Genomic DNA, 15,871 nt, shown 5'->3' with positions numbered 1-15,871 from the left:
GGAATTACTTCAGCTCTGCTTCTTCAGCTACGGCCACTCCATTCTTTACCACCTACAGACCAACAGTCTGAGCGTGTAGCACGCCATCGTGATCCAGCCGCTAAAGAAAGCGACAGCCTCAGCACACCTGCCAAGCACGCGCTGATACATTTTTGTGGCTGCTGAACTGAATTCCGCAAGTTCACTGTCCCTTTCCCGCCATCACAGACGCAGTCGTTGTCGGTTGCCCACAAATATATTTCTTCGAAACCGACAACGACTGTGTCTGTGATTCTGCCTCGAGTCCACCCCCCATAATATGCGGTCATATGTGAATATACGCATATGTGAATATACGCATATACGGAGGAAGAAGAAGTGGAGGTTTCCGAACGTCTGAATCTAGCGCTCTTCCACTTTTCTGGATTTTATATCGTTGTGAGCTATTTGTGATTTCGTCATCATTCGGGATGGCGGGCGCACGACCCCTGCGCCCACCCGCCAACATCGAACAGGCTACGGCGTACTCGACGGGTCACCTCGACGTCGCGGACGTGGAGCTTCCAGACTCGGCAGATGACTCCACAGTGACTGAGATGGATTCTGACAACAGCTACACGCCTGTACAGTCGCGCCGCCTGAAAAGGAAGCTGCGCCGAACATCAGTAATGAGTGAGTCACCAAACGAGAATGCTGAAAAGCAAGGGATCTTTTCCGTGGCCTTCGTACCAACAATGGCAACAGCGAATCTGAATGTGATAAACAGACAGCACCTGACCCAGTTTTTCGACCAGCTGGTTCCCGGTGAAGTTGACGAAGTCAAAATTAATCCCTGGAAGAATGTCTTGACCGTAGATGTCAAATCCCAGGCTACAGTGGACAAGCTGAAAGGAATTGGGGTGCTAGGCAACATGCCGGTCCGTTCCTTTCTTGCACATGGGAAAAAGACTACTGCAGGTGTAATCACCGACGTTGACCCCGAGATAAGTGAAAGCGATCTCTGCACGCTGATCAAATCTACGGCGCGCATTGTGGATGTTCATCGTTTCGGCCGCTCAAAGTGCGTTAAATTAGTCTTTGAAACTGTATCCCTCCCATCCCACGTTAAAGTGGGCTATGTGAGACACCCAGTTCGGATGTATGTTCCAAGACCTGTTCAGTGCCACAAATGCCACAAGATCGGACATGTGAGCGCCGTTTGTCGAAACGAGGTATCCTGCCGTCGATGCGGTGGTACGCATCCTCATGACACATGCCAGACGGAGACTGTCAAGTGTGCGAACTGCTCAGGTGCCCATGAAGCGACGGCTAAGGTCTGTCCTAAAATTCGGAACGAAAAACGTATACTAAAAAAGATGGTGAGAGATAACTCGACTCACCAAGAAGCGGCTGCGTCTATTCGTCGTCGCAAGCACCGTTCCCGACGCCGACACAAGGAATCGGAATTCAAGCCAAGCCTGGATAAGTCAACTTCAGAGTTAACGTCAGCTCAGGTGCCACAACAGATTGAGTCTAATCCCTTTAAGAGTACTCTTGCTGTAATGTCGCAGACAGTGTCACAGGACAAGGATCAGACAGAAGCTGTTGTATTACCTACCGCCTCTGATGTTGAGTGGCCTGCTCTACCATCAAAGGCCAACGCCAGGCCTCATCCCAGTTTGGTTGCCACAAGTAATGAAAATTCCGACAACCCCGACAGCCAGCAGATAAAATAAATGCTGAAACAGCTGGTTCGTTCAATGCGGGTGCTGCTCTCCAGCATCAACACGCAAACAGCAAAGTTTGCTGTTCAGTTTTTGGACGCATTTGAGCCGCTCTTGGCGGCATTGCAATAATTCACAATGGCGCAACAAACTAACCCCACCTCTGTGACGATGCACTTGCGCCGCAGTGTAGTGATGCAATGGAATGCCCGAGGCCTGCGTGGTCGGCTGAGTGACTTCCGACAGCGGGTACAGAAGTACCGCTTTCCTAGGATTGTGATCTGTGAGCCCAACATGCCGGCTGCTTTCCGCCTTTCTGGATATGTTCTGCTATGGTCTAGAGAAGCAGACGAAACAAGCAAAGTGCTGGTATGTGTACGCCAAGACATTTCGCACGTCCGACATGCTCTGCAACATGAACCACTACATTTGTTTGACGTTAACCCTGAAAGGACGAGTATGTTCTGTAATTGGCGCTTATATTCCACCGAGGGATAGCTTGGACAAATCATATCTATCTTCAACAATCCAGTGTTGTGCAGCTCCTCGTATTATTGTGGGGGACATTAATTCTCACCACCCTCAGTGGGGTAGTGCCATAATGAGCAATAGAGGAGGATACCTGGCAGACTTTATGCATACGCAAGATCTCGTCAATATAAACGACGGCTCACCGACGTTTCTACGCGGAACAACCTACAGCAGCTGCTTGGATGTGGCGTATGTTTCCAGAAGCCTCCATCCCTCCGTTTCTTGGTGTTGTGATGCGGAAACACATGGGAGTGATCACATACCAACGTACATTTGCATCAAGTAGTTTGCCCCTGCCACTTCACCTCGTGTGCAATACTCAGACTGGCCCGCCTTTAGGGCAGCGGTGGAGACTTCCAGCGTGGACCTCCAGTCACCATCTCAAATAGAGGGACTCATTACTTCATCTCTCAGTGAAAACACTCGCTATGCTTGTGTGCCGGTGTCAGTGTCCAGCATCGACGTGGAATTCGAGCGGCTTCGCGCGATCCGTCGGCGGGCTGAAAGGAAGTACAGAAGAACGAAATCCCCGCAAGATCTCGCACTTTCTCGCCGAGCTAAACGACAAGTTTTGCGCCACCTGGAGAGGTTAGGACAACGTTGGAGACAGTTCTGCTCATCACTGGATCCCCGTAAGCCCCTGTCGCGTATCTGGCATGTTGCGAGAAGCTTGCGCACACCTCCGCGAGAAAGGCACCCTTTTCATGCACTGGGCCTTTACCAACGCCGCAATGAAGTTGACATAGCTGAAGATCTTTGTAAAATGGTTGTGGGCACAAACCAGGCACAGTTACCAATTTCAGAGGTTTTTGCACCACCTCCGCCGAATGATCAATACGACGTGCCCTTTACAATAGCTGAATTAGACGCCGCTCTTGCTTCTTGTCGGCATTCATCTCCACCTGGTCCTGACGGGATTACTCATTCAACCTTATCAAACCTAGGCAAGGATGGTAGAACTGCACTACTTAATTATTTCAATGATATATGGGCTTCTAGTACTGTTCCTGAACACTGGAAAATTAGCCGCCTGGTTGCTCTTTTGAAGCCTGGAAAGCCTCCTCTCGAATTTACCTCATACCGGCCAGTTGCCCTAGCAAGCTGTGTTGAAAAAGTTGTGGAGCGCATGGTGCTGGCAAGACTTGAGTGGTACCTAGAGAGTAATGATCTTTATCCGATTATGATGACTGGATTTCGCCGCGGACGCTCTTCCATTGACAGCGTCATCGACCTTGTGGCGACAGTAGAACACGAAAAGCGTCACCGTCGACTAGTAGCTGCTGCATTTTTAGGGAGCTTACGACAACGTCCTCCATGAAGCTATTGTTGATGGACTTGACGACGTGGGAGTTGGTGGCCGGCTGTACTTGTGGATTGTAAGCTATCTCAGCGGCCGCTCTGTTTACATGACTACGCCTGAAGGAGATACTACCCGCTTTCAGGTCGGTCGTGGAGTTCCATAGGGAGGAGTTCTCAGCCCAACTTTATTTAACGTTGCGCTAATTGGCCTGGTGAGTGAACTGCCAACTAACATCCACATAAGTGCATATGCTGACGACATCTGCATCTGGAACTCTGGTTCGACGCGCCCACAACTACGTACGACACTGCAACGAGCTGTGTCATCAACATTCATGTACTTACGGCGTCAAGGTTTATTTTTAGCGGCAGAAAGGTGTGCAGTGATCGCGTTTACGGGAAAATGTGTCAGCCGCTACCCGATTACCCTTCATGGAGTCGTAATACCATACGTCTCCAGACACATATTCTTAGGAGTAATTATTGACCACCGACTATCTTTGTGGAAACATATTGCTATGGTGAAGAAAAGGCTAATTAATTTTTGCCATGTACTTCGTTACATAGCTGGCATCAAATGGGGTCCAACTGAGCGCTCCTTAATACGGCTTTACGAGGCTCTGTTTGTTGGCTACATCCGGTACAGTCTTTCAGTACTCTCTAGTATGAGCATTTCCTGCTTGCGGACTTTGGAGAGCGTGCAAGCGCAGGCACTGAAAGTATGCCTTGGACTTCCCAGATGCACCTCTAACAAAGGCACAATCGAAGAGGCACACTATCGCCCAATGTCCATATACTTGTCACAAGAACCACTTTGTGTATATTTACGAGCACGTACAAGACACCGTTTTCACCCACTCAGCAAGATTCTGGATGAGAGGCCGGACTACAGTTTTACAAGTGCACTCCGCTGCCATCAGTCGCAAGTACCGACAGGATATGCCCTCCCATATCGTCCCACCCAACCACCATGGACGATGGATAAACCTTTGGTGCACCTTCGTGTTCCCGGAATACTAAAGAAATCAATGGTACCAATTAGTGGACTCAAAGAACTTACTCTGGCACACATCTGGTCAGAATATCCCAATTATACTCACCTATACGCCGATGGATCTGTGTCAGCACAGGCATCCGCTGCAGCTGTGGTCATACCAGCTCAGAAAACGACTCTGAATTTCTTTTTTGGACATACCTCTACATCAACCGCTGCCGAACTTGTAGCCATTCGGGAATCTATTCGCTATATATGTGGGGAACAACCTCAAAAATGGTGTGTATTCACGGACTCGAAGATTGCATTACAAATTTTGGAAAACTTCTTACGCCACACTGCCTATCAGTCCCTGGCACTAAACATTATGGAGCTCATCACATCTGCCCAGCTGCAAGGCCACATGATAATGTTTCAATGGATTCCTGCCCACTGCGGCCTCCATGGGAATGAGCAGGCCGATGTTGAAGCGAAAAGCGCACTCATCAATGGCTTCCAAACAGCTGTGCCTTTTTCAAAAGCGGATACGACGTGTCTTCTAAAGAGTTGTATGAATATTGCTACAGCAGCTTACTGTGCTCAACCAGACGCCCGACACTTCCGTCTAAGAAGGCTCGATCGAACATTTAAATTTAATGTTCCGCGCGATATTCCGCGTCATCAGGCATGCTTGATACATAGACTTCGTCTAAACGTGGCTTTCACGCGCAAGTACCTATACATTTAATTGGACAGACGGACTCACCGGAATGTTCAACTTGTGGCATCCCAGAGACTGTGGACCATGTATTATTGGTGTGCCCAGAGTATGCGAACGAAAGAAATGTGCTAGCTGCTTCCTTGAAGCGATTAGACAAGAGGCCTCTGTCGGAGGAACTGCTGAGGACAAGGGGAAGGGCGTCCAGGCAGTGCGTGCTCTTTGCCGTTATTTGAGCGCCAGCGGACTTGATTCGTGCTTGTAAAGCAAGCTGCTGTGTCGGTATATATATTTCATATGCCTTCTCCCACATCGTCACCCATCATGACCTTCTTTCTTCTCTCCTTCCCCTTCCCCTGTGCAGAGTATCAGGCCAGATTAGAATTATTCGGGCCAACCTCTCTGCCTTTTTCTTTCAATAAATCCATCTATCTATCTACGCATATCCCATCTGTAACAATATAGCATCGGCCTTGTTATGACTTTTCAGGCCTTGCTGGTTGCCTGTGATGGAAGCAACGAAGCAGGTTCTTGTTGCTGCAGTCACGCTGTCTGCGATGGCGCTTCCATAAGTGCTACGAAGTTAGCTTGCTTATGTAATAAATGTGTCAGTTTCGAAGTTTTCGTCTTGCATGAAAGTTGCTTCCCTGTCATTGCCATTAGGCAGGATGCTTCCCATTTTGTAAGTTCGTCATTTTCTCGTTCTCCGGGTGGCCAGCGCTAACTCTGGCTGAGCCGTTGTGTCATGCTTTTTGTTTCTTTAAAAGCGCCTGACGCTTATAAACCTGAGCTCCCGGCATGCGAAAGACTAACGCACCGTAGAACAGGGAAGTCTCTATACCGTCAATGTCACAAGGCACCGGTTCACACAGGACTTTCACACGCGAGCTCTCGTATACATGTGAGTCAGCCTTACTTGTGCGATTTGGGTAACTCACATGTATATGTGAGGGCTGGCTTCGTTGCACATTTTGATAGTATGCTTTATCACTGTATTTGTGGGATTGATATAATTAACCACGAATATTTTCGAGATCCACTTGTTCGAGATTCTATTGCAAATTGTTCATGGCTGTGAAAACTTGCGATACCAGCTGTTTTGCGACGGTCGGGGTGAACGCCCTCCTTACGTACGATATTGACTAGAACAGCTCCCCATAAGCTCAGTGGCCCTTTTAACCTTCCAAAATCAGCCCTAACGGCTTTACGGGCTCCAGTTCTGTCAAAGGCTTCGTCAAGTAGTTTTCAGTGCTCGATGAGATATCAACAAAATATGCGTAAACTAAACAAGTCAGCCGCTTCATTCTATTCATTGTACTATAGCCTTCGACAGCACTGAGCAGGAACAAAACTTTGTCGCGTTGAATTTGGAAGGGCATTCCTAATGATGAACGCGGTCTTCATGCAACAAACTTGTTGGACAGGAATGTCCCAGCAGCCATCGACTAAATTCATTGATGAAAAATATTTCGCTTTGTACGGGCTGACCCAGCGGGCCATCGGTACGGTTTAAGAGGTTGAATTCCTTAATGTTCTTGTCAAGCGACGATAATTGCAGGGCAGACGCAGTCTGCTATCTTTCTATTCCATCAAAATAAGTAGCACCACCTTGGAGCTTTTTGATGGCTAAATATCTTCGCAAAAAAATATTGTTTCCAACTCGTATTCTCGCGGGCAAATACGGTAAAAGTTAAAGCTACGGCGTCGACCTCGTTCATCAGTGACAAAGCGGCCTTTTGCGGTCAGCGTTGGTCGAACCTTGCACGAAAACCGCAATACGTGTAGTTTTGAAGAGTCAGGATCCGTTCTTGTCTGAGAGAGAGAGAGAGAGAGACCCTTTAAGGAAAAACAGAGAATTTAGCCGGCGTTTAGATTTCGCTGACATGCTACTCTGTGTAGGAAGGGCATCTTGTGAGGGAAATATTGAAAAAGAATGGTTAGCAGAATAAAAGCAATGAAGGGGGAGTAAAATGCGGCCATTAAATGACTTTAAGGGGAATCGTGGAGTAATGGTATGAAATGAAAAGATAAAATGCATAGCCCGATAGTCTTGTCTGCTCTGATATAGTCCCATGTTGATTGCAAAGGTGGGTTGGTGCCTACTAATACTGGCACCTGCGCGTTGGCTGGGGAAGAAAATGAAGTCTCGAAAATCTTCTGGCTTTTCCCGAAAGAAAATCTTTTGTTTCGAGGTCAGTATCATTTCTTTGGGAGTGTCACCAGCGAACGTAAGTATTCATTTCCGGAAGAAAGCGAAGGCAGGCCTTCAGTTCAAGAGTAACTGGATGTTTTTATCGAGACGCTCCCGGGGTCTCGATGTCGGTTTTGCCAACTGGTACGCCGATGCTTCATAAGGCTGGTAAGGGGGGGGGGGGGGGGGAGGTTGATGGCATAGTTTGTAAAGGGTGCGCGAAGTATGAATGGCATCACCTACATCAGATGTCATGTAGACGTGATCTAGGTACCTTCTTCAGGGGGACTGCAAAGGTATTCCAAAAGTATGGTTCGTAAACTCCTATTGCAGTGCAAACCACATTATGAAAAACTTGTTGTTTGTGGGCATGCAGCCAGGAAAAGAAACAAACAATATTAGCTTTAAACAACACGAAAAGGATCAATAAATACAAATAAACTAGAATGTCCCGTTCTCAAACTAAGGTGTGCCATTTTTTCTGTGGAAAATAAAAACAAAGCGTGTGCTCGATGCCACTTGAACACCGAATGATCCCCACTTCATGATGGCCCGCTACAGAAAAAGGTGAAGTGGTTAACACGAAGGTCATTTATAAAAACTATATTTGGAGAGGAATAAGAAAGCGAGTTGTCTGTTGCTTCTCACTTTAGTGCAGCTGACTTCAGTCCGAATCTTGCTCAGATTAAGGGACCAAAGGTTGGAAAGCCTATTTGCACTTTCACAAGGAGTGCGTGCTGCTGGGGACGAGACCTCTTAGTTTTGTCGGAAAAGGAGTTTGGGTGCAAAGCGGACTCTGGAGCTGCCACATGCCTTCGGAGCAAAGGCTGATGATTTTGGCGCTGGCATCCCGCATCAAACAGCTCCACAAGGCGGCATGTGCTCCGCAGGCCACAGTTTTCAGACCGATGCCTTAGACAATACCGCAAAGCTGTACTGGGCTGATCTGCGCCATTGAAATGGTCTAAGCGAATTGGCGGCGACAATAGCAAAAAAAGTAATGGACCATTTCTTCAAGGTGTACATTTAATAGACAGCGATGGCGGCTAGTTGGTTTTCCACCATAGCTTAGCGCGCTAAAATTTGACCCAAGACGAGTGACTAAAACCGAACTTTACCAGCCTAGTCTTGTTTTCGTGAATCATCTTAGGTCAAAGTTTAGCGCCTAGCTATGATATGCACCGATGTCGAAGACTGCCTCTGCAACAACCGTGAATACACTGGATTTACAGCAGTATACACTTGTACGAAACATTCCAACAATACGACCGCAATGTCTTCGGTAAACGTGTGGAAGGCAGCGCGCTGCCACATAGAAACAAATTTTAATTTGTTACCAGCCTCTGTAAGCATTGTCCGAAAGAAACGAAGCTGTCTAAAAGCCCATTGTACAAGGAAAAACGTTTGAATAATAATATATGCTTCTAATCATGATCAGCGTTAATCAAAGAGCTGCGAGCTGCACTTGAACAGAGGAAGGTCACGTAGGGCAAGGCTGCCGTCAGTAACCTTGCGCGCTGCTATGCCTATACATATGTATGCCTACGCTGCAGCAAAAGCGCTCGTCTATTTGAATCCAAGTAGTAAGACAGGAATGTCCAGAAGTAAAGGCATAGCTTGAAAGAGCTCTAAACAGCAAGACCGGCTTGAAAGAGAAATTTTTAAAGCAGCAGTCATTCTTCGTTCCGGGACAAACACATGCGTGAGCAATCCATCTGTGACAATGCTCAAGGAAGAATTATAATTTTTATGGGAACACAACAATGTGAACAGAACCCGGAAGAAATCCAGATAAGAGACAGCACTGAATCTGTATTTTCTTCTGATTGTGTTCGCGCTGCTGATGCATATGAATAGCAACCGATTAGCCCCTAACATTGTATTATTGATTTATATGTTCTCTTGGTCGGTCGCTTGAGGCAGGAATTATTCTCTGGTCAAAATTTAGGAACACTTTGTTGTTTATTTCTGCAGCTGTTTTCTACTGAGAAAGAATTATGCCGGCACAGTGTGCATATGCGTCGTCTGCGCAATGCAGCTGAAACGCCAGCTGTGATCACCAAGTTTTCTTTAAAAAGACAATAGCCGTATCAAACAAGACTGTGCACGCAGGAGCCGCGTGCCGTGTCCCCTTTTGTATAAATTATTTGTCCTTGCAGACAACTTCCTTTATTTTTAGATACACAAGCAAACCTGAAGCCCCCTTTTAAACACTCGCGAACTGAAAGAATGGCGCAAAAGCAAAACCTTTTCAGTGAACCGAGAGAGCCTTCTAAAACAGTAAGCGCATGACACCTGCAATAAAAGATAAATAATGATTCGCATTATGCGCTATCCCTTTATTCTTCCATTTTTTTTGCAAAGCCTTACAGCATTCAGGAAGAACTGCTGACCCATTTTCCTGACCCGAAACAAACATGTAGTTATAGGGATCAGCCCAGGAAATGAATTACTGCGTCTTGTCTCAGAAGAGCAAAAACAACGGAGTCCGTACAGTTCTGTGCTGGGATGTTTCCCGGCGTTCCCTGAGCGCCTCCCTGCGCATCAGAAATTCGGTCGGGCTTGTGTTCTGTGCAGTTTGCCCGCGTTTTTTATGAAGTGATATGTTGTGCATAATTTGCGCGTCATGGAGCTGCCTTAACCTGGCGTAAAAACACTGCTACGAAGAGAACATTTGCTCCCTGCTACTCGCTACAGGCAACGTGAAGATAAGGCAGCGTCGCTATACGTACAATAACGAGGACAGGTGAGGAGAAAAAAGGGAATACGAGAAGAGACAGAGGATAAACAGAAAACGAAACCGGCGCTCGATTGAGCTTAAAGAAGGAACAAAAAAAAGCCAACAAAGCTCTTTATCTAATCGATGACATACGAAAACAACTGCAATAAACAACGGAAAGTTAGGAACTAAGCATTAGGTGGATTTCTATGCGCCGACGAGATATGTTGCCTTCAACTAGTGTTTTGTTAGTGAGGCTATGATGTTTCATGTTCCTGCGTAACTCGATTGCACTAATCAATACTATTTATTGTTTCAACACGCTTAGAATGAAGGAGCACACAATGCACTTCCTGATGATAACCTAGTCTGTACGACCTCTCTGTAGCCGCAAAAGTACCGAGTTTAAATGACCGTCTCATGTATACAGACTGCTCATAATTTTTATTGTGTCTGCTTCAGAATAGTGAGCGTTATTTACGTTATCCAGAAATTCATAACAAGAATGTTCGATTGTACTTCTTACAAATGGCTTATTATCCACCTTTCTCAACATCACAACATCACAGCATTAAGCGTTACGAGGGCGTTTCCCCTCCCTCAGCAGGAACTGCTACTCACCTCCGATCTTTTTTAGTTGTTTCACCTTTGAAATGTACTATGTACGGCTGAAAGTCTCATATTTTATCAAGCACGTTGTTTTAAACAAACACCCCGAAGGTATCATCTTCTAGCTGTCCCTACTCATTACTCATGTAGTGGCGCATACTCGAGTACTTTGACGAAAATAAAATAAATACAAAAAGAAAGCTTCCTTAGTTGACGATAGCTGAGTTGATCCAAGTCAACATGACGGTGACAGATGGATAACAAGCCGTTGTTTTCACTTATCAAAAGTAATCAAAATAGCACGGTTTCTCCGGTCACCGCTGCATATAAGTTCGAATTTCGATTGTTGACCTGCGAGTGTTATTGTTACTTTTTATTGTTTTTTCGTTCATCAATCAAAGAGCTTAATGATATCGCGGCGACATTATATTGTGTTAATCGGAGGTGATGCTTGAAGCTTGTAAAGGCAACTGTCTTAAACGCAAGTTCAGGCTGCATAAGAACAATAATACTACAACATATTATTATTTCATAATATTAAGAAAGCCATCTAATTACCCGGGAACTGAATTATTCCTAGAACAGGGCAGACATCAAAGTACCACGACTCCAGCATTTCTCAGTCCCAAATGAGGACAGGACCAAAAATGAAGCGCCTCGGGAGCTCCAACCTTGCTCCCCTTTATCGATATATATACTAGGGAATGATGGAAGAGAGAGACGCTTTAAATGCTTACTGCTGAATACCGTAACAAGAATTCGTTTGTTAGTTTAGGTTTTTTGTCGTTACCTTTATATTTTGAGGCGTCTTTTAAAAACTCAACCACATTTCGAGGCAAGCAATTGTCTCTACCTAAAAAGAGAGCGAAAATTGCTTCCAATCACTCTTTTTTTTTTCAATCAAAATGGCCGGGGAACCTCTCAGGACCAACACATGCAGCGAATAGCAAGTGTGCTACGCTACGAAGCCAAACACACCAACGCAAAAAACATCAAAATGGCAACTGGATCCCGCAGTGAAAAAGGAGCTGGGACAATTCTAAAAAGGTAGGTATAACAACACCAACGAAATCGGCAATGCACAGGCAAGAATGAAACACGGGGCAGTACTGACAACTAATACTTATTGAAAACACACTTGACCTATGAATCAGACGCGTGTAATCTGCCTACATTCACAAAGTGGGTGGGTGAAAATATGGGCATGCAGAGCAGCTGCAAACGTTACGATACGTCGCGACTGTTATAGTCGCGTATCCTTGTAACAGATTGGAAACTTGTGAATTAGTTCTATATATCCATTTATTTGCAGCAAACAAAGGTGAACACCAGGAATCCCACAGTTATATTGAGTCTTCCATGCGCTTCACTGCTTTGATGTTTCATCCGTTCTTCCAAGTGCTTTGGCGATTGTTTCGATAATTTCTGGAGGAATCGCCTCGGCCTCATAAGTTGCCATCATCAGTGTTGCTGCGAGAAATGTAGTTGTGAGATGAAAAAAGTAGAAAAAAAACTTGTCCTGCGGCGCAATGAATTAACACCACGTACATGTTTGTAACACACGTCTTCGATTCTCGTACGCACAATGTTTTTATTTCTTTAAATTTACAACGTTCAAATAAAATTACGACCATATTTTCTGAGATATGTTCCCCTTTAGGTTGCATAATACGATGTTTTTGTTCTTAAAAGCAGAAAAACCAGCCGAGATCAAAGTCAGGATGTGACAGTAGGACAACGATAAAACAACGATAAGAGAAAGAGGAGCCGTAGTGGAGGGCTACGGAGTAATTTGGACCACCTTGGGATCTTTAACGTGCGTTGACATCGCACAGCACACGGACGCCTCTTTGTTTCGCCTCCATCGAAACGCAGCCGCCGAGGTCGGGTTCGAACCCGGGTACTCCGGCACAGTAGTCGGGCGTCTTACCACTGGACCACCCCAGCGGGGCGCAATTTTAGCAAATATATAACAGTAAACGCAACATTTCGTGTTGTTATGCTTACCGAGCATGACGGAAACAATGGTCACAAGGTTTATTCCAAAAAGACGGACCATGTTTGGTTTAACCTGCACAAAAATGCCAGTTGGAATAGTGTAACCAACGCTTGTAAGAAAGCTTGTTACTCGTATTGTTCCGACAGGTGCGAATAAACGCTTCCTACTTGAATTTTCTCATTGTGCTGCTTTACTTGATCAAGGAAAATGTATTGAAAGTTTTTGCAAAAAACGCCTTGAATAATTGTTGTTGGAGTCTTTGAGTGGTGTAAAGGTCTTTTTTTATATATTCTTAGTATGGTTGGTCGGTTTGTTTATGTGGGTTAACGTATCAAAGGAACTAAGGCTTTGAGAGATGGCAGCAATAGAGAATGGACATTTTAAGTTCAAATATGTGATTTACATCTAATCTCTCTAGCATTCCGCGCAAAACATTTATCAACTAAACGCACCACACATTAATAATTTTTATTGTGCAAATGGACCAGCACGCATTTATCAAGGGCCATGCCTTTATGCTACCACCAGTGGGCCCCTGGGGTGCCAGAAGTACGGATGATTATTAGGGCAAGAGCAAGTTATGTGTAGTTGTGCCATCACGTATTATGATATACCCTGCCCAGTATTCAAGGGACTCTTACATTCGTTGAGAATATATCTCTAAATTGAAATCGAAAATTCACCACTCTGCTCATTTTTCATGCATGAAGGCGTGAACTTTTCAGACAAATATGAGAGCTCTCTTTCTACATTTTTGCTCATAGTAAAAATGTACATTAATTTAGACCAAGACCTGTTTTACCAATGTACTGCCTCAGCAGTTAATTTCAGCAATGCTAAGAGGACAAGTTTCAGACATCGATTTCAACACCTCGTATTTAGGGTATCGATGTTTGTCAAACTAATGTATTATAGTACCAAGTTTTTTCTTCATTCAGGAGCGATAAGAGCTAATTCACAATGAAAAAGGCTCTAAACTGGCGCGGAGACATTTTTCGGGGAATTTCTGACAGACCCGCTCGAGATGGCTCAGGTGATGACGCTGCTCTAGTCGGAAAGTTAAATGGTCATCATGCAGTTGATCTAAGTCTCAGTGAACTGATTAATGTAGTGATAAAACTTTGCATCAACCCCTGACAATTGACAGGTTCGCACACGCGTATAGCATGTACAGAATAGGATTCTCAATGACAGACAAGCAAACTCACTGGTTTACTTACCGCAGACGTTTTTCCACTTGGTAGCTGGGAGGATCTGTGGCAGCCAATGTTAATATGGACAAAGGCCTCATTCAAGGGTCTTTATATAGAGCGAGGAAAACTCCAGTATAACAACTCTTCGCTCAGAAAAAAGTGAGAGACTAAGGTAAATTTCAGTGTTTGACAGGTGACCTTTGCTGCTCGACGTGTAATTACGGTAAAATAATGAAATGTCATGATGGATATACTGAGGAGTGTGGAAGCAGAATAGAAAGAAAAAATGCCAGTCTGAATAGACCATTGTTGTTTTTCAGTGCAGCGTTAGAGGTCCGATGTCAGGTGCATTATTGAAAAGTAATTGGTCTACTTTAGTAGAGACGAAGCCATATTTAGATTGCGAAAGGTACCGGCTTAGCTAGAGGACGAAGGAAGGCAGCGTGGTTTCGTTTGGGGGGACGGTGACATGAGCTGCCAGATACTAAGAATATACTAATTTTTGTCGCTAATAGTTTTATTGCAGGAAAAAGAGCTTCTTGCTCTCAGAACATCTTAACCAGCTATGGAGCAGGGAAGCACTATGCATAAAATTAATAACAAAATTTCTTATCATCGGAATGCCAGTTCCTTCTATGTTGTTGGAATCTGTAAAAGCTGGTATCGTACCAACGAATCCTGAATGCACGAAGGTTCTGTGGGATGGTTCTGGTTCAAAATGAGCTGGAATTAACATTGTTGTGTCGCTTTTAATAAACCTTTATTAACGACACAGCGCTAAACTCAATTAAGGAAGCGATCTCGAGCCCTCATTATTCTCATTTTCTGCCAAAAATCATGAGCCTTCCTTTGGCATGCTATTGTTGGCCGGTGACACCGTCGCGTACTGATTCATCGGCTGCTTGCTTGACATCACGAGACGTCATAACATTGCCGAGTTGGAGGGTAACATGGAGATTGAACCCAGGACATTTCAATAAAGACTGACTGCTTAAATTTATTTGCACAGATTTTCAGCACAAAATAGTAGCTTACGACTGTATTCTATTGAGCATGCGTAAGTTAGTAGAGGCATCAATAAAGCATACACATGTACAAAGTTTGCTCAAGACAGATGTAGACGACAGCCTTTTAAGTTGTGTCATGCCATTAAAACGCACGATAAGCAACCCCAAGAGCAAACATGTAGTTTCTACGTATGCCTAATGTCTTCTTCATCGTATAAAGGCTACGAACGTTCTATAGATAAGGTTAGATTTTTTTATATTGTATACTTCCTTATGTCGGAAACAATGCACCTTTTGATTACCTTTGATAGCTATGACATCTTTAGCCTCTCTATTTGGTTTCGGGATTTCGTACTCTGAATTTTTTAGTTAAATCTTTCTTGTGTTTAGGCAACTTAGCGATATCCTTTTCAATTATCCTGCCGTCTATTTCTGCCGCACAATCAGTAATAATATCTATGGTGTTGTCGTTCACTACTTCTACATTAAAATCGGCTTCCTAGCTTAAAGCTATGTGTATTTTCTAGCAAGGTCTTGAATTCTAGCTTCCCTCTCATCCCTAATTCCTTTATTAAAAATTTTTCTTAGTACTCTGTTAAGCTCCCTCTTTGAATATATACTAATTTGAGACCTTACCACCCTTCAGTCCCTTCACTAAACCTTCTGTAATTACTGAATGGTGACTAATCTCCGTACAAAAAAACAACAACAAAAAGATAGGTCGCTGGAGGGAGAAATATGGCGTGATGTAATCGGCGTTTTTCTGTATTGGAGGTGGCGTTTTGATCGCGATAATGAAAGACATCTCTCTCTCTAAATTGCTCATTTACACTCTCCTTGAAACGCTTTGGGTCACCTGCAACAGCTCGTGCGGGTTTATCGCGCCAGACGTGAGTTATACCGTCCCCTGAAACTGAGCATAAACTTCTATGGCACTTCAACAACGCCCT

At 44.7% G+C, this 15,871-nt stretch overlaps 1 long non-coding RNA gene across 1 annotated transcript; it reads right to left on the bottom strand.

The window, feature by feature from the left end:
• Positions 1 to 12,019: 12,019 nt before the first annotated feature.
• Positions 12,020 to 14,045, bottom strand: LOC146190112 (uncharacterized). The gene is made up of 3 exons (XR_014707333.1): positions 13,942 to 14,045; positions 12,730 to 12,793; positions 12,020 to 12,192 (listed from the first exon to the last, which is right to left on the bottom strand). It is a non-coding gene; the product is annotated as an uncharacterized LOC146190112 (long non-coding RNA).
• Between the last annotated feature and the right edge of the window lie 1,826 nt (positions 14,046 to 15,871).

Source organism: Amblyomma maculatum, chromosome 5 (assembly GCF_055883805.1).
Source record: "Amblyomma maculatum isolate TAMU_Amacu chromosome 5, ASM5588380v1, whole genome shotgun sequence".
In the NCBI taxonomy this organism is placed as follows: Eukaryota; Metazoa; Arthropoda; class Arachnida; order Ixodida; family Ixodidae; genus Amblyomma; species Amblyomma maculatum.
Note: the sequence above shows the minus strand (reverse complement) of the source record. Positions and strands in the feature narration are given on the sequence as shown.